This window comes from Eriocheir sinensis, chromosome 35, assembly GCF_024679095.1.
Source record: "Eriocheir sinensis breed Jianghai 21 chromosome 35, ASM2467909v1, whole genome shotgun sequence".
In the NCBI taxonomy this organism is placed as follows: domain Eukaryota; kingdom Metazoa; phylum Arthropoda; class Malacostraca; order Decapoda; family Varunidae; genus Eriocheir; species Eriocheir sinensis.
This window is the reverse complement of record NC_066543.1, coordinates 12,942,587-12,968,728: the sequence shown is the minus strand read 5'-3', so window position 1 is coordinate 12,968,728 and position 26,142 is coordinate 12,942,587. Positions and strand designations below refer to the sequence as shown.

The window sequence follows — 26,142 nt, the reverse complement described above, 5'->3', positions numbered from 1 at the left end:
GAAGGCTTGTTAGAAAGATGTATACAGGAGGATGACGCTGGGAGGAGGAGAAGTGGAGAAGGAGAAGGAGGAGGAGGAGGAGAATAGGAAGTGAATAAGGTGTAAGGGAGGAGTAGAAGGCTTGTAACAAAGATGGATACAGGATGAACACGCTGGGAGGAGAAGAAGAGGAGGAGGAGGAAGAAAAAGAGGAAAACCAGAAGACTTGTTAGGAAGAGGGAATATTCCGACGATGATGATAAGTCGATAAAGTGAAGAAAAGACAAAAAAGTAGCAAAGGAAATTGACGAGAAGAGAAGCGAAAAAAAGAGTTTGAAATAAGGAAAATTAAAACCGGGAAAACAATGGAAAAGAAAAATTTGAGAACGTGAACAGCAAGGGAAAAAAAGATCATGCAGGAAGAAAATAAGGAAGGGATAAAAAAACTAGATAACGAGGGAAAAAAAGGAAAATGAGACGAGGCAAAGGAAGAAAAAATATAAGGAAGGAAATAAAGGAGGCGAGGCAAAGGAAGAAAAAATGAGGAAAAAAATAAGGAAGAAATAAAAACTAAAGAAACGAAGCATAAAAGGAAAAAAAGAAGACGAATCGAAGGAAAAAAAAAACAGATTAACGAAGAAAAAGCTCCTCGCAACAAGAACATAAAGAAATAGGAAAGGATCCGATAGCAGGAGAAACAGGAAGGAAATACGTAAGCCGGATAAGATTGGAAAAGCCACCAGGATTGATAACCGAGGAGGAGTTTGAGAGAAAAATATGGCGCTGGGAGATGATGATGAGGAGGAGGCAGAAGAAGAAGGGGAAGGTGCGAAGTTTCAGAAAAGAAGAAGGGGAGGAGGAATAGGAGGAGGAGGAGGAGGTGCAGAAGAATGCTGAACTGGGAAAGAAGGAAGAAGATGCAAATAAGTGAGGAAGATGTATGAGGTCAGTCCGAGGAGGAGGAGGAGGAGGAAGGAGGAGGAGGAGGAGGAGGAGGAGGAGGAGGAGGAGGAAGAGTAATAAATTAATAGCTCATAACTCCTCATAAATCTTTGTATTAGAGAGAGAGAGAGAGAGAGAGAGACCTTCAGCATTGAGATAACTGCTTTTCAAAATCAGATTATTGTAATGTAGGAAGAAGAAGAAGAAGAAGAAGAAGAAGAAGAAGGAAACAAAAAAAAAAATGAGAAAAGAGAAGAAAAAGAAGAAAAAAATGAAGGAATAAAGGAAGGAAGAAGAATAGAAAAGGGAAGTGAAGGAGAAAGAGAGTAAGAAAGGGAAACAAAGGAAAATAAAAGGAAGAGGAAGGCAGGAAAGAAGAAAAATTAGAAGAAAAAAAAAGATTGACAAAAGAGGAATCAAAATCAAAGGCTGTTCTATATAAGGGATCGAGGCTTTTCAAACAACATCACGTCGCTAATTACCAGGAAATCACTTACTCTTATTTTCTTGATTGCTTCTTCTTCTTCTTCTTCTTCTTCGTGTTTTGCTGACCTATATTTTGCTTTTTCCGTCTCTTCCTCCTTTTCTAACATTCTCTCTTACTCCCTTTCATCTTCCTCTTCCTTCTTGTCATCTGCTTTTGGTTCATCATCGTCGTCATCTTCATCATCATCGAGTTCTCATTTTTCTTGTTTCTTGTCTTTCATATATTACGTTTTTTCTTTTTATTTCTTTCCTCTTATTCTCCTTTTCTGATATTCTCCTTGTATTCTCATTTTGCCTCTTCATGTTCCCTTCTGTTTCATTTTTATTAACTTATTTTTCTTCTTTGTTGTCTTTTAATTGCTTTTCTTACATTTCTTCTTCCTCTTCGCTTTCATTTTCGTTTTCTTCTTATCTTCTTCCTGCTCCTCCTCCTTCTTTTCCTCTTCTCCTTTCTTTCTTTCCTTCTATCTTTTTTCTTGTATTTTTTATCATATTTTCTTCTTTGCATTCATTTACGCACTTTCATCCTTATCTTCCTCTTCCGCCTTTTCTTCTTCTTCTTCTTGCTCCTCCTCCTCCTCCTCCTCCTCCTCCTTAGCATATCATCCAATAACATGCAAATCTATATGCATCAATATCTCTGGACTCTCTTAGCAGCCATTCACTCTCCTTTTCCCTCTCTCTCTCTCTCTCTCTCTCTCTCTCTCTCTCTCTCTCTCTCTCTCTCTCTCTCTCTCTCTCTCTCTTATATTCTCCTTTTCTCCTCTTAATGTTGTCTTCTTTCTCCACTTTTTTACCTTATCTTGTTTTCATCGTCTTAAGTTCTTTTTCCTATTTTCCTATTTTTTTGTTTTCATGTGGTTTCGTTTTATTTATTTTCCCTCATTTCTGTTCTTGCCTTTTGCTTTCATTCTTTTCTCCATCTTTTTCTTCACTTTGTTTTCTTCGTGTTAAGGTCTTTTTCCCATTTTCTTATTCTTGTTTTCATTTGTGTTTCGATTTCATTTTCTGTTTCTTTCTTTTCCAGTCTTTTTCTTCCTCTTCTTTTTATATATTTTTCCTTCCCCTTCTTTTTTTTCATGATTCCGAACTCTGCAATATATTTTTCTTTTTCGGAGTTTCGTTCTCTTTCTTTTCTCTTTCGATTTCTTTTATCTTTCTTTTCTCTCTCTCTCTCTCTCTCTCTCTCTCTCTCTCTCTCTCTCTCTCTCTCTCTCTCTCTCTCTCTCTCTCTCTCTCTCTCTCTCTCTCTCTCTCTCTCTCTCTCTCTCTTCTCTTCTCTTCCTTCCCTTCCTTTCCTTTTCCCTTTCCTTTCCTATCCTTCCCTTTCCTTCCCCTTCCTTTCCTTTCTTTTCCTTCCTTTCCTTCCTTCCTTCCTTCCTTTCCTTCCCTTCCCTTCCCTTCCCTTCCCTTCCCATCCCTGTCCTTTCCTTTCCTTTCCTATCCTTTCAATTCCTATCCTTCCCTTCCTTGCCTTCCCTTCCTTCCTTCCTTCCTTCCTTCCCATCCCATCCCATCCCTTCCCTTCCCTTCCCTTCCCTTCCCTTCTCTCCTCCTCCTCAGTCACGCAGCTTTAGTGGTTCTCTTCCTTTCATTCCATTATTTTCCTATCCGCTCCTCCTTCGCCATTTGTCTCTTTTATTTTCCCATCCTTTTATTTCCTCTATTTTCTTCTTGTCTCCTTCTTTTCCATTTGTCTGTTTTATTTTCTCGTTCCGGTCACGTTCATTTGTCTGACCTATTTTGCTTTCATCGTTTTTTTTTCTTTTTCAACTCCCTTTGTTCTTCTCCTCCTTCTCCTCCTTCTCCTCCTCCTCCTCCTCCTCCTCCTGCTTCTCCTCCTCCTCCTCCTCCTCCTCCTCCTCCTCCTCCTCCTCCTCCTCCTCCTCCTCCTCCTCCTGTGGCGTCTTGATTGTAGTTGTTTATAAATTATTCTGTGTTTCCGTCCAAGCATTAACGGCCTGCCAGGAGGAGGAGGAGGAGGAGGAGGAGGAGGAGGAGGAGGAGGAGGAAAAAGATGTTGAGGAGGAAAGAAAAAAAAAGTGGAAAAATAAGAGGATTGAGAGAAGAAGGGGTGGGATGAGAGAGAGAGAGAGAGAGAGAGAGAGAGAGAGAGAGAGACAGGAAAAGAAAGAAATGGACAAAGACACCGCTATCTCTCATGCATCTATGAATACTCTCTCTCTCTCTCTCTCTCTCTCTCTCAAACTCACCACCACCTTCACCACCACCACCACCACCACTATCACTACCCATTAACCCCTGACGGCCACCACCTGTATGCTGGAAACACTGGTAGGGACACAGGTTCAGCTTCTAATGCCCCTCTGGATCGCCTCTCTCTCTGAACGCCGCCTCTATAGTGCTATGGAGCTTCTGTACCTCGAGACACTAGCGAGTATTTAATGCATATTCTGATTTTAGGAGGCTGCTTGTAATTGGTCGTCGCGTTCGGCCGTGATAGCATTTGCATCTCTCCACCCCTGCAGTCCTCGCCTCCCGTTCCCCTCCCTTCCTCTCCCTTCCCTTCCCTCCCCCTCCCTTCCCTTCCTTTGCTCTGATCTGGTAACATTGCCTCGCCTCCTGTTTTAGCGTTGCTGGTCGTTTATGTATGGTTGAAATGCTAAGTTTGTGTTACACGCCTGCGCAGGATAGACAGACACACCCACCCACCAACACACCCGCACACACACACACACACACACACGCGCGTTATGTACAAGTGTGTGTTTCCTCGTCTCTACGCATTAGAATATTTCACTTTGAGGATTAGTCGAGACACTTGCTTATTACTTTAGGATCAACACCAAAGAAGAAAAAAAATATAGAAGATGAAAGCAGATGGATAGAAGGATAATTATGGGGTTGGGAAGCAGAGCGAGATGGGAGGGACGGGTCTGAGGAGAAGAAGGAGGAAGGAAAGATGGAAGAGAAGGAGGAAAGGAGGGCAGGAGGGAAAGTAATTTGTGTAGGGTAAGGTGATACAAGGAGGGAGGAGGAGGAGCAACTTGGCCAAAAGAGGATTCAAGAAGTTTAGGTGTAATAGATATCGAAGTCCATTAGGGGATTAGATAGGCGAAGGCGGAGGAGGAGAAGGAGGAGGAGGAGGAGAAGGAGGAGGAGGAGTGGAGGTGGGTAGGTAAGGTAATATTTCCTTGTTCAATGACTTCTTTATATTTATTTTCTAATTTCTCTCTCTCTCTCTCTCTCTCTCTCTCTCTCTCTCTCTCTCTCTCTCTCTCTCTCTCTCTCTCTCTCTCTCTCTCTCTCTCTCTCTGTGGTGGTGGTGATGGTGGTGAAGGTGGTGGGGAGTTTGAGAGAGAGAGAGAGAGAGAGAGAGTTAAAAGATGCCTGAGAGATAGCGGTGTCTCTCTCTCTCTCTCTCTCTCTCTCTCTCTCTCTCTCTCTCTCGCTGTAATTAGCCACCAAACGCCTTGCTCAGTCAACATTCGCCTCTAATCCTGACTAACTTACATGAGGCGTTGATTATTATGCAGTAGTTTCCTCCTCCTCCTCCTCCTCCTCCTCCTTATTATCATCAAAATCATCATTCTGCTCCTCCTCCTCCTCCCCTTTCTTCTCCTGCTCCTCTTCCTCTTCCTCCTCCGCTTCCTCAGAGACGCCCACACGAGCCATCTCTGAATTAACGTAACAATACATCTCTCTCTCTCTCTCTCTCTCTCTCTCTCTCTCTCTCTCTCTCTCTCTCTCTCTCGCTCTCGCTCTGGTTCTCTCTCTCCCGCGAACAGCATCTCACCGGGGAATGTATAGGTCAGGTCAGGTGTAGCTAATGTGTGTCCTCGCCTTTCCAACCCACTGCCCTTGTGTGTCCTCCGCTTTTCTTATTGTTTTCTCCTCCTGTTCGACGCTTTACGGGAGACGTGGAGGTAGAGGTGTGTCGTGTGTGCGCCTCTGGTTTAAGAATGAAATTGAATGGAACCTAAAGGGGCTATTACACCGGGCGAATTTTCCGTGGATCTTTAGTCAAACCACGATTTCCGCTAACGTGGTTCTCATTTATTTTTCGTTATTGCTGCCGCTGATGATGGTGGGTAATACTGTCGTCCTTCGGTGAAATCTATCGTAGCTTTGGAGAATCATGGACACGTCGGAAAACCACGGAAATGAGAACCACGCCAGCGGAAATCGTGGTTTGACTGAAGCTCCACGGAAAATTTGCCCAGTGTAATAGCCCCTTAAGGAGTCTACTGCAAGAGGAAACGAATTTATAAACACTTCTTGAAGGTTGGTATATTAATGGCATTGACAACATGACTGGTAAACCTGTTGCATTCGTCCATCAATTTAACGAGTCGGTGTTTGAGATGAAGATAAGGAATTGATGAGGATTTGATTTTTAGTGTGTGTGTGTGTGTGTGTGTGTGTGTGTGTGTGTGTGTGTGTGTGTGTGTGTGTGTGTGAATTAGAAATGAGTGAGGGAGACGAGAGTGAAATTTGATAAAGGTATTGGAAGAAAAGTGTATAGATAGATAGATAGAGAGAGAGAGAGAGAGAGAGAGAGAGAGAGAGAGAGAGAGAGAGAGAGAGAGAGAGAGAGAGAGAGAGAGAGAGAGAGAGAGAGAGAGAGAGAGAGAGAGAGAGAGAGAGAGAGAGAGAGAGAGAGAGAGAGAGAGACGATATGCTCCTATTTATTGATTGATTTTCCTCTCTTTTCAGGATAAGTTGAGACGCTGAGGAATGCGGTCAAAAAGGAGAGAAAGAACGTGTGTGTTATCAGTTATCCATATTGAGAAAAAGGGAGGAGAATTTGTGAATAAAAGGAAGAAACACTAAAAAAAACCCAGTTAGGAAAAAGAGTAGATAGTGTAAATATGTTAGAAAAGAGAAAGAAAAGTGATGAAAAAAGGAAAAAAATGGAAAAATGTTAGAAAATAGAAAGAAAAGTGATGAAATGAAAGAAAAAAGTGGAAAAATGTTTGAAAATAGAAAGAGAAGTGATTAAATAAATGGAAAAATGGAAAATGTTTGAAAATAGAAAGAAAAGTGATGAAAAAAGGAAAAAAAATGGAAAATGTTAGAAAATAGAAAGAAAAGAGATAAAAGGAAAAAGTGGAAAATGTTAGAAAATAGAAAGAGACGTGATGAAATAAATAATGGAAAACTGAGAAATTGTTAGAAAAATGTGGAAGAATTCTTACGTTAGTTTCCCTTATACTTAAAAGAGGAAATGATGCAATAAAAGAAAAAAAAGCGAAAAAGTGTTAGGAAAAAGAGGAAGAACAGTTACATTGACTTCCCTTATACTAAAAATAGGAAAAGTGAGAAATTACAAAAAAAGAAAAAGAAACAGGAAGAACGTTTACTACAAGTGTCTACGTATTGAAAAAAAAAGAGAAAGTGATGATTAATAATGATCAAAAGAAGGAAAACTTGTACTATAACCAACCACATGACCTCTGTCACCGCCGTCACCACCACCACCACTACGGGACATCGGCTTTGTGGTGAGTGCATGGTTATTGTTGTTGTTGTTGTAGTTGTGATTGTTGTTGTTGTTGTAGTTATTTTGTTGTTGTTGTTGTTGCCACTTGTTATTTCTGTAAGCAGCCAACGCGCGCGGAACGACTGGTTTCTGGGGCTTTGACATGTTAATTTGTTAATCTTTGTGTGTGTGTGTGTGTGTGTGTGTGTGTGTGTGTGTGTGTGTGTGTGTGTGTGGACGCTCTTAAAGCCTAATTGTATTTTTAAGCGATTGCGTCAAGCTCGTAATAGTTAATCTCCTAATCTATTTATGCGGCGTGTCTGGACTCGCGAATGTTTTTAGTACACGACGAGTTTTTCCGGTGGCCGATAACGTATGTTGAAGACACAGGCGTTTCCTATTATTCCTTCGCCTTTTCTATTGAGTTTACTGCCTTTTTGTTTACGTATATCATTGCCTACCTATTACATTTTTCTGAGGTTGTTCGGCTATTTTTTCCGCCTTACTTTCTTCCTAAACCATGATAACTTTTAGTATTTTAATTTACGGAACTTGTTGGCATTTCTTTACTATGCTCTTGCAACAAATGGTTAAACTGGACACTGGAATATGTTATCGAATGCTTCTAAAACCCAAATGTGTGAACCTATTATGCTGCGGAGCCTCTAGTGTGTGTGTGTGTGTGTGTGTGTGTGTGTGTGTGTGTGTGTGTGTGTGTGTGTGTGTGTGTGTGTGTGTGTGTGTGTCCGTCCGTCCGTCCGTTCTTCCCAAGTGTTTTTCCCTTACTTTTCCTCCCAGCTTTTTCGAGTCCAAATTCCCTCTGCGCCTTTTAAGTAAATTACAAAAGAACTGTTAAGATTTCCACCCGTCAGCGTGCGTAGGCAGCGAGGCCTTGAAGCTGCTGCGGAGGAGGCGAGGGTGGGTGGGTACGGGGCGGGGCGGAGAGGCACGTGCGGGCGGGGCAGGGCGGGGTGGGGCGGGGCGGGGTAACGGGTGTGACCTTGATCTGAAAAAAGCCACCCATTTCATTTTATAGATTTACAGATCCAATCTTTTTTTTCACATTACGGGGCTTGGAGGAACGGGGCGGAATGGGGCGGTGTGGGGCGGGGCGGGGCGAGGTAACGGGTGTGACCTTGATCTGAAAAAAGCCACTCATTTAATGTTATATATTTGTAGATCCAAACTTATTTTTTTCACATTACGGGGGCGAGGAGGAACGGGGCGGGGAGACACGGGGCGGGGCGGGGCCGGGAGAGGTAGCGGGTGTGACCTTGATCTAAAAAAAAGTCACCTACTTCTTTTTAGATATTTATAGATCAAAACATTTCTTCTTCACATTACAAGGTTTGGCTTTCCAACATGTATGGCAAGGATAATGCTCTGGTCCGGTGTATGTTGGTGCTTATTCGTGTTATCTATGGGTTTTAAGGTTATCAGACTCACAAAGTCATCAACACTGGACTCAAAAGGCAGCCTACGATTTTTTTTTCGACTGAGAAGCTGTGAGGCTGAGAGGGTGTCGTGAGGGGTGGCCACAGTTTAGTTTGTCACGATTTGTTTTGACTTGATTAATGTTTGACGTGTTTAGATTGGAGTACTTGCTGTTAGTTTTTTTTGTTCTTTGGTCAAGTGATGATGAATTTTTTTAAAGAACTGGGTTTGGAGGAACAAGTATATAATGGTAGCTACTGTTTTTTTTATTGTTGTTGTTGTTGTTGTTCTTTTTTTTCTTTTTCTTTATCTTTTTCTTCTTCTTTTTCTCTTTCTTTCTCTTCTTCTTCTTCTTCTTCTTCTTCTTGTACTTCTTCTTGTTCTTCTTCTTCTTAGATATACCTCAGGATGGATATAACACTTACTTCACCTCCACCCAACATCTACCACTACTACCACCATCACTACCAGCACTACCATGAACCACCATCACTATAACTTTAGCTCCCGTTCCACCATCACCCTCAACCATCCTTCTTCCCATCCTTCCCTCCTTCCTTTCCCCTTCCTTCCTTTTCCCTCGTGACGTATTCTCGCTTCCCGCAACTTTTTACAGCCAATCAATACCAAAACTTTGCCGCCCCGACGTTCTGCGAGGGTCAGGTTCCTCGTGAGGCATTGGCGAGGCTCTTCCCAAACTCGTTCCCGCTGCTCCCTCTCGCATGGTTCCCTCTGGCGGCCACTCCGACCTGCCTTCCTTGTGTGGGTGTGTGTAGGGCGGCAGGGGGAGCTGGAACTGTGGGGTGGAGTGCTGGGGAGTGAACGCCGTGGTTGTTATAGGTTGTAGCATGCTGGATAGTTTCTTTTGCAGGGTGTAGAGTGTAGGTGTAGGAATTGTAGGGTTGTATATTGAAGAGGCTGTGTGGTGAGTTAGGTAAGAGTTCCATGGTGAAGGAATTGTGAGGTAAGGGTGAGTAAGGGCTGTAGTAGGGAAGCGGAGGTGGTGAACGGCGAAGAGCTGGTTGGAGTTTTTTGTACGAAGTTTGTGTTGGTGAGGAGAGACAGGATGAAGAGGCTTTTAGGATGTATACATAAGGATAGGCAAGAAGATATGCTCTGGTTTAGCCTCTAATGGTGGCTATTTATGCTATCTATGGCCTGTTAAGTTATCAGAGTCACGAAGTCATCACCATTGGTCTCAAAAGCACCGTTAAAAACGAGGTCATCCAAGGTAACACGAACACTTGCACTCCAGGGGCTGTGTAGGCATTAGCTCCTCAGTTTTAGGTGTTTTAAGTCGTCAGCGTGTCACTCCACCACCCCGGCAGCGTCTGAGGTTGTATCACACTGACATTTCCCTCTCCGGCGTGTGTGTGTGTGTGTGTGTGTGTGTGTGTTATGTATTCATTTGTTATCGAGGCCTGAAAGAGTTGACGGATGGCCGGGTTAGAGAGTGTCAGTTGTAATGGGCGGGATTTGAGCCTTAATGGATTGCGTGTTGGATCAGCAGCAGCCGGGCGACGCAAACTGTCCGGCGAGCATGATGTGTCGAGGCGGAAGTGGGAGGCGGCGAGGCCCGGGCGGCTGACGAGGGTTTTATTCATGGCGGGTTTGTGTTGATTGGTTGTTGTGAGCGTTGTCTGTGAGTGGCTGTCTGGCTGGCTGGCTGGATGGCTGGATGGATGGAGGGATGTGCTGTGGTAGGCTGTGTTGTGTTGTGCTGTGTGCTGTACTGTGGCTGAGTTGGAGAGAGAAAAAGACTGGCTGGGTGACTGGTTGGATGGATGACTGGCTGTGTAGTGGTTGGCTGTGTTGCGTTGTGCTGTGTGATATGCTGTAATGTGTTGTAACTGTGATTTTAATTACGTTGGAGAGAGAGAAAAGGAAGTTCAAAGGTCACTTTTCGTCAATGAAGCAACAAATAACAAGAGGCGTCACCTTTAGATTGGAGGGAATATTACTGATCAGGAGGCGTGACGGAGTTTCCCAGAGGGCGGCGCTGCGTGGGAAATGAGCAACGCTTCGCTAATGAATTATGATGACCGCTATATATAGAAACGTACCGCAAACTAATTGATAAGCGTTGCCCTACTGATATTATTACTGATATTGTTATACACACACACACACACACACACACACACACACACACACACACCGAGCCACTGTACAATCATGTGATAGGTTTCTGTTGATGGTTCCGAAATAAAACAACTGCGTATGTGTGTGTGTGTTTGTCGCCGTCCCACGCTTGTTTGTCGCTGTCGCCGCCACCCACGCCTGTAGGATACGAAAATCAAATGACAGGAATAGTATCTCAAGGTCAAGCTGTACATCAAGACACAAGAGCCCGTATTTTCAAAAGTATCGGCGCCTCAATTCGCCTATTTGAAAACCCTCCATTAGAAGTTGCTGGGCTTTTCATGGGCCCTTTTGTGATCTCAGTGATAGTTTTACCCGACTGCTACACCGTGAAAGGAATAGAAAGGTCACCCATGAAAACCCGGTTAATCATCCCTGTGGCCTTGGGAAATAGCCGGAATGGGAGCATGATACCTTTAAGGGGGGGTTGCCTTAAAATTAAAACATCTACATTCACTTATTCTTGAGATATGGGTTAGGATTTTGTTTTGTGTTAGGGGATGTTAATAGAGAGAAGAACAATGGTTTAATGGAAGAGGTACTGAAAGAAAATGCGGTGTGGCCTTGAGAAATAGCTGTAATTGGAGCACAATACGTTTAAGGGGGTCTGCCTTAAAATTAAAACATATACATTCACTTATTCTTGAGATATATAAATAAGGGTTAGGATCTTGTTTTATGATAGGGGATGTTAATAGAGAGAAGAACAATGGTTTAATGAAAGAGGTACTGAAAGAAAATGGGGTTAGGGTTGCCGGGGGTGAGGTTTAAGAGGGATACTCTAAAATTAAGGGAAAACGGGGTCAGGGTTGCCTTAAGAATATGTTCCAAGGACGTAAAGACCAAGACCGGGATTATAAGACACTTTCGCTTCTCACATATTTCTAAAGGTCAAAGAAGGAGTCAGTCGGATTCTAATTAGTGTTTCTTCAGGTTAACGGTACAGAGGAAGGGTCAAACTATCGCCAGGGTCATAAAACTACTCCTGGATATGCCCACAACTCCTACGAAAGCCTTGTCAAATATGTGTTCTTGGGCGGCGAAATGTCTTTTAATACGAAACCAAAAATCCTCATTCGTCTTCAGTGTTTCTCCTTATTCTTCCGTGTGCGAGAGAAAAAACAAACATTCACATCATGGGCTTCAAAACAAACATTCACATCATAATAAACATTCACATCATGGGCTTCAAAAACAAACATTCACATCAAAACAAACATTCACATCATGGGCTTCAAAAACAAACATTCACATCATAACAAACATTCACATCATGGGCTTCAAAAACAAACATTCACATCATGGGCTTCAAAACAAACATTCACATCATAACAAACATTCACATCATGGGCTTCAAAAACAAACATTCACATCATGGGCTTCAAAAAGAATATGTTCCAAGGAGGTACAGACCAATAAATCCTCGTTCGTCTTCAGTATCTTTCCTCATTCTTCCATGTGCGAGAGAAAAAACAAACATTCACATCATGGGCTTCAAAACACTCCGCCATCATAACACTCGTGGGCACGGTAACCACCTCGGGAAACCTCACAACATCCCCAACCAATAAAAAGTACAAATATAATACATGCCCCACCAAAGGCTCGCCGGCCAGCACAATATCCTGTCAAAGGTGGGTACGGGCCTTTGATGTACCTGGCCACGGGAATAAATTAAAAAAAGTCATGTGCCTGTAACAGCTATAAATATTTCAACGCGAGGCAGTGAAGGTCAGGTACTAGAGAGCAGGACACCACCCACAACCTCGAGGCCTTTGGGAGGGGATATTCAGGCCTTATATAGTGACCCTCCCTAAGGCTGTGAAAAGACCAGGTAAGGACGCGTCTCCACTTTCCCTTCTTCCCCTTCCTCCTCGTCCTCCTCGTCCTCCTCAGGTATTTTGTGTGACGATATCGGAAAGCTGTATTGAATTCCCATAGTGAGGGGAAGTGAAGGAGGGAAGGAAGGGAAGGAGGAAGGAGTGTGGAACCGTGTCAGGAAGGATGAGACGGGAACGTAAGGCGAAGGAGAGGGAGGAAAGGGAGGGAGGGAGAGAGGAAGAGCAGGCAGGCATTAGGGAAGGCGATGAGAGAGAGAGAGAGAGAGAGAGAGAGAGAGAGAGAGAGAGAGAGAGAGAGAGAGAGAGAGAGAGAGAGAGAGAGAGAGAGAGAGAGAGACCCCAAAAACACATCACGAAAACGAATCCAAAAAATGTAAAAGAAAAAATAAATATATACCCGAGATGTAAGAAGAAAAAGAAAAAAAAGAAAAAAAAGATCGCAGAGTGCATTATAAATAAAGCAAAAGGCAGAGATAGGAAGGAAGGACAAAAAATGGCCTGGAACACAAAAGAGTTGAGGAAAAAAAAGAGGAAATAAAAATGGCAGGAATGCAAGCGTCGCCACCTGGTTCTCAGAGGGGAGTGCGCGAGGGGAAGGGAAAAGGGGAGGCGGGGAGGCCGAGGGGAAAAGGGAGATAAAGGAGGAGGAAAGGGAGAGGAAAATAGTTGTAAAAGAAGTGAGAACAGGTTTGGAAATAGGAAGAGGAGGATAAAAGAAAGATCGAAAGCAAAAAGGAAATGAAGATGAGAAGAGAGAAGGGGAGGCGGGGAGGGCGAGGAGAAAAGGAGGAGGAAAAGGAGAGGAAAATAGCGGTAGAAGAAGTGAGAGCAGGTTGGGGAAAGAGGAAGAGGAGAATAAAATAAAGATCAGAAGCAAAAAGGAATTAGGAAAGAGTGAATCTGAGGAGAGGAAGGAGAGACGGGGAGGGCGAGGAGAAAAGTGAGAAAAAGGAGAATGAGAAGAGAAAGGAAAATAGCGTTAAAAGAAGTGAGAACAGACTCGGAAAAAGAGAAGACGAAGGTAAAAGAAAAAAAGAAAGATAGGAAGGAAGAGGAAAATAGGGATAAAAAAGGTGGAGGTAGAAGGATAGAAATGAAAACAGACCAGGAAAAGGGTTAGGCGAAGTTAAAGGAAAGACAAGAAGCAAAAAATGAAAATGAATTGGATAAGTCTGAGGAAAGGAAGGGAAGAGGGGACGATGCAAGGGAAAGGAAGAGGAGAGGAGACACAATGAATCAAGGGGTGGGAAAAGGAGAAAGGACAGGGGAAGAGGAAAGTGGAAAGGAAGGGGATTCTTGAAGGGGAAGAGAGGGCAGTGAAGACGTGATGGGCGAGGGAAAAGGGAAGAAGGGAACGGAAGAAGAATTAAGAGGAGAAAGAAGGAGCTGGAGAAATTATGCAAAGGGAAAAGAGAATGAGGGACAGAGAGGACGAAAAGGAAAATAAATAATAGTTACATGTCGGGAGAAGTGAAGAAAAGGTAAAGAAGGAATAGTGAATCGTAATGGGGCGACACATGCATTAAAGAAAGAAAGTCAACGAGATAAATTCAGCTAAAAAAGAGAAGAGAAAATACCAGCGAAAACGTTACAGTACAGAAAGGAAACTGGGAAAGAAAACAGCAAGGAAAAGAAAAGAAGAAAATAGATGAACGGTAAGTGGAAGAGAAAGGAGAGAGATAAGAAGGAAGGGAAATCGGAAGAGAAAAGAGGGGAAAGGATGCAAGATGGAGGAGAAAGAAAGGGGAAGGGAAATTGGAGAGAAAAGAAGGGAAAGGATGCAAGATGGAGGAGAAAGAAGGGGAAGGGAAATTGGAGAGAAAATAAGGGAAAGGATGCAAGATGGAGGAGAAAGAAGGGGAAGGGAAATTGGAGAGAAAGGAAGGGAAAGGATGCAAGATTGAGGAGAAAGGAGGGGAAGGGAAATTGGAGAGAAAAGATGAAAAGGGATTCAAGATGGAGGAAAAAGAAGGGGAAGGGAAATTGGAGAGAAAATAAGGGAAAGAATGCAAGATGGAGGAGAAAGAAGGGGAAGGGAAACTGGAGAGAAAAGAAGGGAAAGGATGCAAGATGGAGGAGAAAGAAGGGGAAGGGAAATTGGAGAGAAAAGAAGGGAAGGGATGCAAGATGGAGGAGAAAGAAAGGGAAGGAAAATTGGAGAGAAAATAAGGGAAAGTATGCAAGATGGAGGAGAAAGAAGGGGAAGGGAAATTGGAAGAGAAAAGAAGGGAAAGGATGCAAGATGAAGGAGAAAAGAAGGGAAAGGCTTCAAGATGGAGGAGAAAGAAGAGGAAGGGAAATTGGAGAGAAAATAAGGGAAAGGATGCAAGATAGAGGAGGAAGAAGAGGAAGGTGAGGAAATAGGCTAATGGAAGTGATGGAGACGAAACGTTTGAAATAAAAACTAATGGAGGAAGTTTAATGGCCAACACACACACACACACACACACACACACACACACACACACACACACACACACACACACACACACACTCGACGACAACAAATCACAAACAAACATCTTACACTGATATACTAGACTGCAACTAAAAAAAAACCTTGCATAAAAATAACCCCCACAGAAATTACGGTCATAAAAAAATGCGAAATGTAACGAAAGGATAAAAATAAAGCGAATAACTGTTATAAAAGATGCAAATGAACATATCTCACGCCCTGGGCTTAATGGCGGGGAAACCGTTCTAAATTTTCGTTGCTGCAATCTTCTTTCCTGTTAAACTAATTACTTGGACTTGGTTCGGACGCGAGGCTCTGCAAGGAAGGAAGGAAGGAAGGAAGGAAGAAGGGAAGGAAGGAATGGAAGGAGGAATAGATAATGATAGTGAGTGAGTGAACGTGTTTGAGTGGATGGATGGTTGAGGAGATGGATGGAGGGAGGAAAAGAAGGAAGGAAGGAAATAGGAATGGAAGGAGGAAAGGAAAATGGTAGAAAGTGAATGCACGAGTTTGAGAGCGAAGGATGGGTAAGGGATCGGATGGAAGAAGGAAAGGAAAGAAGGAAGAAAGGCAGAAAGGAAGGAAAGAAGAAAGGAAGGAATGGAAGGAGGGAAGGAAAATGGTAGAAAGTGAGTGAACGAGTTTGAGAGGGAGGAAAGGAAGGAAGGAAGAGAGGTAGAAAGGGAGGAATGGAAGGAGGAAAGGAAAGTGGAGGAAAGTGAATGAAGAAGTTTGAGAGCGAGAGATGAGGGAATGGATGGAGGAAAGGAAGAGGAAGGAGAGGAAGGAAGGAATCAAAGGAGGAAAGGAAAATGGAAGAAAAAAAGGAAGAAAGAAAAGGAGACAGAAAGGGAGGAACAAACTAAAACAGGCAGAAATAACGAAGAACAGACAGAAAACAGAGAGAGGGAAGCAGACAGACAGACAGACAGACAAAGAGCAATTATGTGATATTAAAAAAAATAACCGTGGCCTCTGCTCTGAGAGTGAAGGGCAGACCGAGCTGTTCCACGCCTTCACTCTCCTGCTTCCTCTCGCTAGGTGGGCGGGGGCGTATTTCTCTCTTTTGTACGAGTATGCGGCGCCCACTCTTGAACAGGTCAGGTTAGGTTTGGTTAAGTTAGGTTAGGTCAGGTCAGGTCAGCCTAGGTTACATTAGGCTAGGTTACGTTAGGTTAGGCTACGTTAGGTTAGGCTTGGTTAGGCTAGGTTAGGTTAAATTATTAGGTTAGGCTACGTTGGATTAGGTTTGGTTGTTAGGTTATGTTAGGTCACGTTAGTCTAGGTTACGTTAGGTTAGGCTACGTTGGATTAGGTTTGGTTGTTAGGTTATGTTAGGTCACGTTAGTCTAGGTTACGTTAGGTTAGGCTACGTTACGTTAGGCTAAGTTAGGTTAGATTTTTAGGTTAGGCTACGTTGGATTAGGTTTGGTTGTTAGGTTATGTTAGGTTACGGTAGGCTAGGTTACATTGGGTTAGGTTAGGATCGGTTTAGCTGGGTCTCATGCAGGGTAATTTTGAGTCGGAATCGCAAAACAAATGACAGTATTATCCAAAGTAGTAGCAGTTAGTTTTGAAGTTACAGCCGAGCGTCTTCACTTAGGGACCACATACCAGCAGTGAGATTGAGAACATGCGAGCGGGCGGGCGAAGGCTGCGGCGGGACCCGTGGAAATGAGTCAAGTCCTGCTTCATCGCGTTTCTGCATATGTATATCTTGAAAGTCTGCATTCCTCCTCTTCCTCACCTATTCGGTCTACCTATGATAACTAATGAGGAGTTATTCACCAGCTTCCCTCCCCCTCAATTAATCCGTCTAACCTCTGCTAAAAACTTTAAATCCCATTTGCATCGACTGTACCTGCTTTAAAAGTGTTTCAGGGTCGTATTTTAAAACATTTCGTCGCCCAAGTTCACATATTTGACATGGCTTTCGTAGGAGCTGTAGGCCTTTCCGGGGGTAGTTTTATGACCCGGGTGATAGTTTGACCCTTCTTCTGTGCCATGAACCTTAAAAAACACTCATGAAAAACAGATTGATCCCCTCTTTGACCTTTAGAAATAGTTGATGTGAGAAGCGATGGTGTCTTAAAATACGGACCTCATTCATCCTCTACCGGGAAGCGACCCCATTCATGATTCAGTTTTGCCGCGTGCTCCCTTCCTGAACCCAGGTTGATCCATTGCACCCGCTGCTACGTGTGATAAATTTAGCGTTCAGTAATTGTGCTTTATATAGATATCCCTTGCTACTTCCCTTAACCCTTTCAAATAGAAGAAAGAAATCACCGCGCAGTCTCCTTTTTTTTTTTCCAATGAACTACGCACTCACTCACAAACACACACACACACACACACACACACACACACACACACACACACACACACACACACACACACACACACACACTGACACAAACACACTAAAAATAGAAACCATAATCATTTTACGCAAACAACAAGAAAACATGACCTACATAGAAACCATAGAACCACACACACACACACACACACACACACACACACACACACACACACACACACACACACACACACACACACACACACACACACTTCGGAGTCTTCCTTGTCCCAGTTATTCAGTTGTCTAGGCCTAGGAGAAGGAAAAGGAGGCTTAGCTGAGGCCGAGAAAAAGGCCATTGAGGAGGGAATGAGAAAGGAAATTTTAGACAAAGAGGAGTAGGAACAGGAAGTGAGGATGATGTGCAAGACTTTAGAAGAGAAGGAGGAGGAGGAGGAGGAGGACGTGATCGGCCGTCCTCTTCCTCACTTGACAAAGATCAAAGCAAAGAAGAGGAAATTGCACTCTTTGTAGTCTTTCGTTTGCCCACCCAACCTTTCCCATTCCCTTGTCCTACCACCTTCCCCCCCCCCCCTCCTCCTCCTCCTCATCTTCCTCTTCCTCTGGGTCCTCCTCTGGCCGCTGGTTCCACCCAAAAATATTTCACTAATGTCCAATACATGACGGCGAGGGTGGTAACTGTGACCCGACATAGGGGGAGAAAGGGAGGGGTGTAGGGGGAAGGGTATGGGAAGGAAGGAGGGGGATGGTAGGGGGAGAGGGGTGCAGGGGGGATAGTGACGCCCCGGGATGGTGAAGGAAAAGTTCGACGTGGATGCTGGAGTGCGTTGGCCCCTTGTGATGGTGGTGGGGATGAGAGAGAAGGTGAAATAGCCATAGCGATAGTTGTAGTAGTAGTAGTAGTTGTCGTAGCAGCAATAACCTTGAATTGAGGAGCCCAAGGGGACGCCCAAGTGACTCATGGATGGGGAGCAGGTCCATCGATCCTGCCAGATGATACTTGATCTGGATAGAGTCGATGCGTGGGAGCTTGCACGACGCGCCCCAAGGTGATGTCGGTGGAGAAAAGTAGAGTAGAACAGTCTCCAGAAAGATTTACGTCCCTTCGGCAGAGTTTCAGTCTTTTCGGTGTAAATGCTGAACACGTGGAAGGAGCCGCTGCGTAAGTAACTAGTAAGTAGATTTCTTCCGCCTACTCTCCGTATAGTCTCCACAGGGCCCATACTCATAAAGAAATGAGACGTTTCACTTAAGTCTCTCCTAAGTGACGAGTTTTCAACCTAGCTGGGGCTCCAGCCACCACGGGTAGTGGGGAACATAAAGTTGCCAACAACGGCGAGTTAGCTCGAAAGCTCAGTTATCTCATATGAAAATGAATGGGTAAGAATACCTTAAAATGGCGAAAGTATTGAATAGAAGTACATTATATCCATTACAATAGGGTTTCATAAAGCTATAGACGAGCGTTTGAAAGTAAAACGGTTTTGATGAGGCACTCTGGCTGTTTGGTAACACCCGGCAATATTTACATTTGAAGGTCGATGCCTCCTTGGAGGAAGAATACAAGGAGGGGGCATGACATCACAAAAGCGAAGCCAGCTCCGCCCCCTCCCCGCCGCGGCCCTCAATTCCACCCAAAACATTGCCCGACTGGCTGAACGCGCGACACCCACACACCTCAACATTTTGTCTCCATGCCGGCTTGCTCTGCCTTTGGTCGCACCCACAGAGGCAGGGATGGCAGCATAACGTTTCATCGGTAAGATACAATGATTTCTGTGGCGAAACAAACATTACATAAGAGGCAAGAAAACCGGGATAGAAAAAGAGCGACACAAAAGAATGCGAATGATTGGTAGTAATTTCAAGGAAATCATCTGTAATTCCTTTTCATGGCATTTACACTCAAACGGATCAAAGGAGAATGAGTGAATGAGAATGAGGGAGAATGAGATAAATAAGAATGATGATGAGAATGAGTGAATGAGAATGAGGGAGAATGAGATAAATAAGAATGATGATGAGAATGAGTGAATGAGAATGAGGGAGAATGAGATAAATAAGAATGATGATGAGAATGAGTGAATGAGAATGAAAGAGGTAATAAGAATGAGAATGAGAGAGAGAATGAGAGAGAGGCGCATACACCCCCGTCCCCGCCCCCAACTCACGTAAGCGCATTCCCACTAAAGTGTTCTCATTTGCACATCAATGTATATATTTTCAGCGTAACATTTATAACGGTAAACACACGCCTTGGCCTGACAGCGTATTATTGCGGCGGGAAAAATGGGAGAGATGCAGAGGCTCGCGGAGGAAGGAAAGGAGGAAGGGAAGGAGAGAGAGAGAAAGGGATGTTAAAGAAACGGATCGTGAAAGGGAGGGATTTCTCTCTCTCTCTCTCTCTCTCTCTCTCTCTCTCTCTCTCTCTCTCTCTCTCTCTCTCTTTTGCATTCTTTATTGTTTTTTTTATTATCTCTCTCTCTCTCTCTCTCTCTCTCTCTCTCTCTCTCCATTCTGACGGGGCCTGGGATTGAAAAGATTAAGGGGGCTGAGAGGACTGTTTCTTATCCCCTCCCATTACTCTTCCTTCTCTTCCTTCATCTTCGTGTCATTCAATTCGATCCCTTTTTTCTGCCTTTTTTTTATCTCCTGTTAATTCTTTTCCGTGTTCCTGTTTTTGGCTTTTATTAGTGTGTCATGTCTTCTTTTTTTTTTGCTTCCTTGCGCTTTCTCTAATCGTCTCTTTGTAGGTTTTTGTCTCTCCGTTTGCCTTGTTTTTCTATGCCATTTAATTTTCGTTGATAAGTATGTGAGTATATTTTTTGTTTTTGTGTACTTCGTTTGCGTCCTCAGTTTTGTTTTTCCTCCTTTATTCCTTTGATTTTTTCCTATATGTTCCTCACTCATTCCTTCAATTTCATGTGTTGATGCTTTTGTTTTAAAGTGCGTATTTTTTTTTTATATAATTTTCTTGCTTTGTTTTTTTTTCCTTCTCTCTTTCCTGCCATTTCTTACTGAATGTTCGTTACCCATTCCTTTACTTTCCATTTGATTCGTTCGTTGTATTCATATTATTCCCGCCTATTTTTCTTCTTCGTTTCGTTGTCTATCAATCCTTAAAATCACTCATTCATATCCTATTCATATTTTTCCTGCCTATTTTTCCTTCGTTTCGTCGTCTATCATTATTCCTTAAAAGCACTAATTCATTTCCTTTTTGCTTCCGTATTTTTTTACCTCAAATATAAAAAAAAAACCTTTACTAACCTTCTATTCGTTCTGTTATGACTTTCCATCCAATCATAATATTTTTCCTTCTCATCTTTCTGTTACCTTATCGTTTGCTCTCTTGATCTTCATTTCCTTCTGTATTTCTTTCCCTCAAATAAAAATGGCTTAACTAACCTTCTGTGTATTCTGTTATTATGACTTTCCATCCAATCATAATATTTTTCCTTCTCATCTTTCTGTTACCTTATCGTTTGCTCTCTTGATCTTCATTTCCTTCTGTATTTCTTTCCCTCAAATAAAAATGGCTTAACTAACCTTCTGTGTGTTCTGTTGTTATGACTTTCCATCCAATCAAGATAGTTTTCCTTCTCATCTTTCTATTACCTCATGGCTTGCTCCTTCTGGATTTTGTCTTCTTCATTTCCTTCCAGGTTTTACATATCTTCCACTTCCTTCTTCCTTTTCTAACCTCTTGTGTGTTCTGTTGTCATTACTTTCCATCTGATCATAATAGTTTCCCTTCTCGTCTTTCCTTTTTCATCTCTTCATCGTTTACTCTCTCGATCTCCATTAGCTCCTTCTGGATTTTGCGTTCTCCGTTTCCTCCCCGATTTTAGACTTCTTCCGATTCCTTCCTCCTCATTTCCCTCCGCTCGGCTCATCCGGGGTTCGCATCCGTGCAGCAGCAGTCGTTCTTCTTTAAGAGCCAAAAAAAAAAGCTAACTCCTGCCTCGCAAAATGGCTTAAGGATCTAATTAATACCAGACTCGGGCGTACAGTTTCATTAATGCAAGTCAGTAGGTGGTTAAGATGTGGAGGAGAAAGGCTGGATGGGGAGGAGAGGGAGTGAGTGAGGGAGAGTTATGGTGAGGGAGAGAGAAAGGGGGCTTGTAAGTGATGGTGGGGGCGGGAACAAAGGCCGTGGATGGAGTGTTCAGTGGTGGAGGCGAGGGAGAGTAATGTGAGAGTGTGGGAGACCGATTCTGTATGTTGGCTTGGCTTCGAGAATGACTAGGGAGGGAGGTGGAAGTATAGATGGAAGGTATGGGAGGAGGGAGAGGAGTGGGAGGCAGCTGGGAAGGGAGGGGAGGGAGAGCAATGTGTGAGGGAGATCGATTCTATATGCTTTTTTTTGTTTTGTTTTTTTACAGCAAAGGAGACAGCACAAGGGCACAAAAAAAGGAAACAATAATAAAAAAAAGCACGCTACTCGCTGCTCCTGTAAAGAATCCGAAGAGGTGGCCGAAAGGGGCTTGAGAAGGCTTGGGAGAGAGGTAGAGCAGGAAGGTATGAGAGGAGGGAGTGAGGTAGTGGGGAGAGACAGCCGGGGAGAGGGAGGAAAGGATTTGAACTTAATATATCTTCAGCAAATCCTTATTAACGACTCAATCAAGAAGGTTAAAGACGATCTGATTCTCTTATTTTCTGTTGGTCTCTTTCTCTTTCCGTTTTTTTTTAAGCTACACCGAAATTCCACAGTCACGTTATGCCGTTCCCTAATTGCTTCGGTTCTCAGTAGATGTCCTTGTGTTCATCGGCCATTGATTCCATGTCGGCAAAAACCAGCTGTAGCACACAAAATACTATCTCGAATAACTCCCCTTTTGTTCACTTAGTCTTTTCAATAATTCATCGTTCACTTCATAAACAGACTCAGTGATTCGTCATGTGGCTGAAACATGTATTTATCTCAGTTAAATGGCCGAGTGGTTAGGTCATGAGCGTGGAGATTGCTGAGTTATGGGCTGACTATTGTCGACTCTGAGAATCATCCACAATCAGTCCCACAACCCTGCCTTCGATTGGTGAGTTCGACAAGTGTGGCATGCGGCATGGGCTAACGGAGCAACATTGTCTCAGAAAATATGCCTGGGCCAGTAACACGCTGCAACAGACAACTAGTATTCACGGTACCTAAATGGGAGCTGTTGTGCTATATGTTGCAAGATATGTGTTTATTAGGCAGCCACTCACTGCTTAAAGAATGGACAGATTAACGAGATCAGTGTTCATGGTGACTCCCGGTGGTAGTCAGAACATAGGCTGGAAGTTGTCAGCCATCGACCAGCCACAACATTGTACGGTACCACACATACACTAAGTTTAGGCTATGTATCACCCTTAATCGGCGTCGCTAAGAATAAGTACCTCCTACACCACCAACGGTCTGGGACACATTAAAGAAGAAGAAAAGAACGGGTTATCGACGAGGCCCCTATACGTCCTGGTTGCAGCGGTTGTTCCGGATCCTCGGGGTTACTTTAGTTTTATTCTCAGGTCTATTTTCCTCCAACCAAGTTCCCTGGTGGGTCTTTATCGTCGCTTTACCTCACCCACATCATAGGTTGGAATATATTTTCGTCTCAATCGTCTCCTTTCTCGTGGTTTTCATCGTCGTCGTCTTTGTCATCGTCATAGTCGTTATCCTCCTCCTCCTCCTCGTCGTCATCTTCATCCTCACTCCCTTCTAATCCCCTATTCTCCTCCCCTCTCCTTGTCTCCTCCCCTTGTCTCCGTTCCTTTCCTCTCCTCGAATAAATTAAAAACCTCGTCTTCTTAACACTCCGCTAAGCCGCCCAATCGTACTCGCAGATTAAAGCCTCGCGTCTCGCTTTCCTCCCCTCGCCGCAGTCTCTCCACATCCCCGTCTTTATGCAAATGTGGAGCGATTTCCTTTGCATACGTATGTTTCCCGCGTCCATTTTTCTTCAATTTCTCTCCGCTCTGTTTTGAAGCAGCCCACGAGTATTTATTCCCGTGTTTTCCCGTCGTAAGGGAGGCGTGACTGTATTGAGCCGCCGCCGGAGGAGGAGCGGGTGTCGTTAGCGCTGCGTCTTGCCTTGCCTTGCCTTGCCTTGCCTTGCCTTGGGTCGCTCGTGGCCATGAGAAGTGGGCGAATTATGCCGCCCTCCTTCACTGCGTCAGGAGGTTGAGGTGCTGCTTAGAAGGACTCGTAAGAAAGGCCACGGTTAGCTTACGGTTTACTAGGGTTACTTGTTTGCTCATTCCCCTGTGGTCGTAGGGAAAGACTAGTGTTATCACCCTCCTTCACTTCGTCAGGAGGTTGAAGTGCTGCTGAGAAGGGCTCGTTAGCAAGGCCACGGTTTTTTAAAGTTTACTAAGGTTACGTGTGTATTCAGTGCATGTGGTCGTAAGGAAAGGCTAGTGTTATCATCCTCCTTCACTTCGTCAGGAGGTTGAAGTGCTGCTGAGAAGGGCTCGTTAGCAAGGCCACGGTTTTTTAAAGTTTACTAAGGTTACGTGTGTGTTCAGTGCATGTGGTCGTAGGGAAAGGCTAGTCTTACTTCTCCTTCAAGCGGTCTGATAGTTGTGGTCAGCTAAGAAGGGCTCATTATCAAGGGCACTTATAGCTTAAAGTTTACTACTGTTGTGTGTTCATTGCCTGTGGTCTTAGGGAAAGGCTAGTTCTTTCACCCTCTCTTAAGGCGTCTGGTAGTTGTGGTCAAGGGTGCCGCTAAGAGGAGGAGGACTCGTTCAACAGAGGTCTCGTTCAGTGGAAGGTTTACCGTGTCGTTCTTTTGCCTCCCCGCTGGTGTTCCCGTCATGAACGTTGCCGCCCGTGTGGGAGGATACGGCTCTGTTTGTGTGGTGATTTTTGCTATAGTCTTATTTACGTGTATGTGCAGTGTATTCCCACTTTGCATAATATTTATATGGAAATGATTGCAGCGTGTGTTAAAACCGAGCGTTAGGTTTCCAGGTGTTTGCAGTTCGCTTGCCTGAATGGAGTGAGCGTGTTATGCCGTGTGTTATGGGCGTTAATGGACAGTCACGGTCAGTTTCCCATACGTGCCGCGCAAAATAGGGGTCACAAAGACTGGCTATTGGATGCATACACGATCGGGGGCGTGAAAAGCGGCGCGGACGACACTTCCAGGGAATTAACAGCGTGGCGGGCGTAAAAGTATTTGAGTTTCCATTTGTGATACATTTTTCTCGCACTTTATAGCGAACCCGCCGTGTTGGGGAGAAAGACTGGAAAGAACGGAGGAGAATTGCAGGAGAGGTAGACAAAATAGTAGGATGTAGGAGATTTAAGAAGTAAAGGATACGCGAGGAGAGTTACGTAGTGGGTCTCGCGTAAGGAAAGAGATTTAAAAGGAAAGATGAATAGGGCAAGTAAGACAGAGGAAGAGAATTTAGGGAAAGGGAAAGAGGAAAATGGGTTGAGAAAACGTTAGAAAAGTAGGAATGAAACAAAAAAATGGTTCAGTGGGAAAAGGAAAGAACGATTACGGTAGCAAGGGGAAAGTTTAGGGAGTAAAGTAAGACAAAGAAAAAGAGTTACGGGAAAGGGAAACAGGAAGATGGATTGAGAGAAGGTTAGGAAAGTATAGATGGAACAAAAAGAAGTGTCGGGGAGAAGAAAAATGAAAAAGTTAAGCGAACGATGGGAAAGAATGAAAAGGATAAGACAAAATAAAACAAAACAAGGGAAATAGGTAAAAAAAAGGAAAACGGTTCTAGGTAATGACAAGGAAAGGAATAATTGAACTTACGTATGGGACAATAGGTAAATAGGTATAAAAAAAACGGTTCTAGGTAATGATAAGAAAAGGAATGACTGAACTTACGTATGACAATAAAAAATGGGCAGGACGAGGGAGAGAAAAAGGAAAAAGACAAAATAAAAGGCAATCCAGCTACGTGTGAGGATGAAAAGCTTCGTGGAATAAGGAAGAAGATCGGAGAAAAAGATTGAACCCAGGCTAAGAAAGAATAAATAAGTGAGGACGAGGAAAATTTATGAGAGGAAGAATGCAATGCAGCTCCGCAAATGGAAAATACCGTTGAGTAAGGGAAAAAGGGAAGGAGGAGAAAATTTAGTCGGGTGAGGAAAGGAAAGAAGAAGAGAAAATGTAGTTGGGGTCGATGGCCTTCGGGGAGGTGGAAGAGAAAGGGAATTGAAGAAGAGAGAGAGAGAAAGGAAGGAGAGATAGGAAAGAGGGAAGACCACGTGAAAGGGAAGTGAAGGAGAGGGAAGGAAGAGAAGGGAAATTAGGTAAGAGGGAAAGGTCACGAAAAGGGAAGTGAAGAAAAGAGAGAGAGAGAGAGAGAGAGAGAGAGAGAGAGAGAGAGAGAGAGAGAGAGAGAGAGAGAGAGAGAGAGAGAGAGAGAGAGAGAGAGAGAAATGCAGGTAGGTAAGATAAAGAGAAGTGAAGTAAGAGAGAGAGAGAGAGAGAGAGAGAGAGAGAGAGAGAGAGAGAGAGAGAGAGAGAGAGAGAGAGAGAGAGAGAGAGAGAGAGAGAGAGAGAGAGAGAGAGAGAGAGAGAGAGAGAGAGAGAGAGAGATGCTAGGTAAGAGGGAGAACCAAGAGAAAGGGAAATGAAGTAGGGAGAGGGAGAGAGAGCGAAATGCAGGTAGGTTAAGAGGGAAGACCACCACCACCACCACCGCCCTCTCCTTCCCCTTCCATTACAGACCAATTATCTCGAAGGAGGTGCAAAAAATAGCCTCCACCTGCCCCTCGCCTCATAAATTCCCTCAATATTCCTTCCTCCAATGCTCCGAACGTTTTTTTTTTCTCCTTCCTTCTCTGTGTTTTCTTTATCAGCGATTCGCTATTCATTCATTCAACCCCCCCGTGACCTGCTTCCACTTCGCTTCCTCCTTTTTTATCTTCTCCTCCTCTTGTTTTCTTTTTTTCTTCGTTTTCCTTTTGTGTTCCTTATTTTTCTTCCGTTACCGTTTATTTTTTATTTTGGTTATTTATCGTTTTATTGGTGAGCTGATTCATTATTGAGGGTTATGTATATTTTTTTGTCTTTCTCACCTTTCTTTCTTCCCTCATTCCTTCCTTCCTTCCTTCCTTCCTTCCTTCCTTCCTTCTTCATTCATT

General features: G+C 43.7%; 1 long non-coding RNA gene across 3 annotated transcripts in view; it reads left to right on the top strand.

The window, feature by feature from the left end:
* LOC127007418 (uncharacterized) overlaps window positions 1–26,142 on the top strand; it is a 109,637-nt gene that overhangs the window by 68,291 nt on the left and 15,204 nt on the right. For all 3 annotated transcript variants that reach the window (XR_007760253.1, XR_007760252.1, XR_007760249.1), the window contains one exon: window positions 6,085–6,872. This is a non-coding gene — a long non-coding RNA (uncharacterized LOC127007418). The remainder of the gene's footprint in view (window positions 1–6,084; window positions 6,873–26,142) is intronic.